The sequence below is a fragment of the Pyxicephalus adspersus genome, chromosome 8, assembly GCF_032062135.1.
Source record: "Pyxicephalus adspersus chromosome 8, UCB_Pads_2.0, whole genome shotgun sequence".
Lineage (NCBI taxonomy): Eukaryota > Metazoa > Chordata > Amphibia > Anura > Pyxicephalidae > Pyxicephalus > Pyxicephalus adspersus.
The window spans coordinates 61,493,003-61,495,482 of NC_092865.1; positions in this window are offsets into that span (position 1 = coordinate 61,493,003).

Genomic DNA, 2,480 nt, shown 5'->3' on the forward strand with positions numbered 1-2,480 from the left:
CATGACTATGGACTTTGTACAGCGCTGCATAATATGTTGGCTCTATTTAAATAATGGATAATGATAATAGATAGATAGTTCATTACAAAGATGCAGATGGCCTTTCTAATCATTTGTAGAATGTTCCCAGGCAGCAATGATAACTGCCATTTATACCACGGGCGGCCTGATATTACACAGCGTCCTACAAATAAAAATCTAACACTTTGCCAGGGATTGGATCGCATTCAAAACATTTGCACTAAAACTTGGCAGCTCTGCTGAATCCAGTCATCTAGACCTATCCCAGGGCCTGGGAGGGTTTGAGAATTTTAAACCCTGGAAATCACACATTTCTGTTGAACAAACACAGTAAAATTTGTGGACAGTGTATCATACATTTAGAAAGGTGTGAACGTAAATGGAAGTGTCTAGGAATTAGGGCAGAAGGTGTAGGTGATTTTATGAAAGTGGAACCTAATGCATGAAATCTACACTGCCATATCTTGATGTCTGTGCAAAAATGTCAATTTAAAAAAATATATATTTATCTTACAACCGCCCAGTAAATATGTCACAAGCCAGAGCAATTCATTCTGAGCATGTGTATAAAAAAATGCATAATCAATTGTCACCTCCAGAAATATGGGACACTGAGCTTATATGTAAATCTCAACTCTTGCAAAACAAGGTAGAGATTGGCTCCACTACTTTCCAAGCAGCCTAAAGATTTTTATATTTGGACAGGTGGACTCATTAACCCATAAGTGGAAGTGAACAGGGTCAATGTGAGATGAAATCTTCAACCTTTGGTAATTGGAATTGCTCTGGTTTGCGGCAGGCACCTGTTGCTTGTGGCCTTCCTTAATCTCCAATAGTAAGCACATTAACAATAATTTAAGCATTAGAGGTTCTCCAAACACTTTTTAAGGTAATAGGTTGATTTCCATATTTTTGTAGCTTAAAAACAATAATATTTCCTGGTGTTGGGCAGTCTGTCTAGAATTCTTCTACAGACTCCCATGGGCTCCTTGGGCAATTTTGGCCCTGCATATGTAACCAAAGACCAATGAACCTTTTAGCTAGGTTTTCTTCCTACTTATCACCTTACCTATTTTCTATAAGCTGCCATTTTTGGGAGATCTAAGAGTTATTTCAAAGGTTCTCCTGTGTTGAAAAGGTTATGAAGGGCTGGCCTCACATTGAGGGTTCCTCCATGCCAAAAAGATGAGAAAGGAGGGTGTGATGGGGGGAGCGTGACTCATTCTATCCCCGCCATGTCAGATTTTTGCCACTCAATATAGTGAAAAACTCCATGTTGGTGCCCACAGACCATCCTACATTACAGATTACCCTCTTTTTTACCATACAGGAACCTTCCATGTTCCTCTGTATTAAAAAGACTGAGAAAGGCTGGTGTGGGGGGATTCAGCATAGGCAGTTCATCCATGGTAAAACATTTTGAAAAAAGCTGGTTTGGGAGGAAAAATAAAATCAGTTATTCTAACCGGATTCCTCAATCCTGCAGGCTTCATCCTGACTGCACGACAGGTCCTTTAAAGTGTCCAACTTCCCTGGTCACAGGCACAATGATGTCATGTATACAATACAGGACCGGCAATCCTGCAATGTAAGTGAGGATCCCAGGGCCTGCCTGCATCCCATAGCCATAGGGAGAGGAGAAAAGGACTTTTGGGGGAACAAGTGATAAGTTAAATATAGCTGGAGAAAGCCAAACTGTAAGGGTAATTTTTTCCAGTAAGTTTCAGATTTACATTTTTTTGATAATGACAATGATAAGCACCTTATTATTTTTTTTAGAACCACCCCTGTACAACAGCACTGAGAAAAGGAAGGAGATCATCTATCCAAAGTTTCTATCATGGTTATTAGTATTAGTTAGTATCTCGGCCAGGACACTATCTGCATGGAGTTTGCAGGTTCTCCCCGTGTCTGCGTGGGTTTCCTCCGGGTACTCTGGTTTCATCCCACATTCCAAAAACACGTAGTTAGGTCAAATGGCTACACCCCAAAATTGGCCTTAGACTGTATTAAAGACATATGACCATGGTAGGGACATTAGATTGTGAGCCCTCTTTGAGGGACAGTTAGTGATATGACTATGGACATTGTACAGTGCTGCATAATATGTTGGTGCTATATAAATAATGTATAATATTAATAATCCTTACACAGATAAAAAGCTTCACATATATGTCTTAAATGTGTCATTTGGTGTCTCCTGGAGTTTGGTTTCCTCTATGCTATGTGACACGTAGAAATAGGCAGTTCTAAAACCACATTAACCAAATATCAATGAGTCAGACACCAATGATTGTCTTGATTGGTCCTGGCTTCCTAATGATTACTAATTGCATAAATATATTAAAATGTATCAAAACTGAAGAAACAAATGTGATATATTCTATCTTACCACTCTTTCAGTATTGAGTCAGCATTAGTTCTCTTTTTTCAGGTTTTATTTTCACCTGCTAACTTTG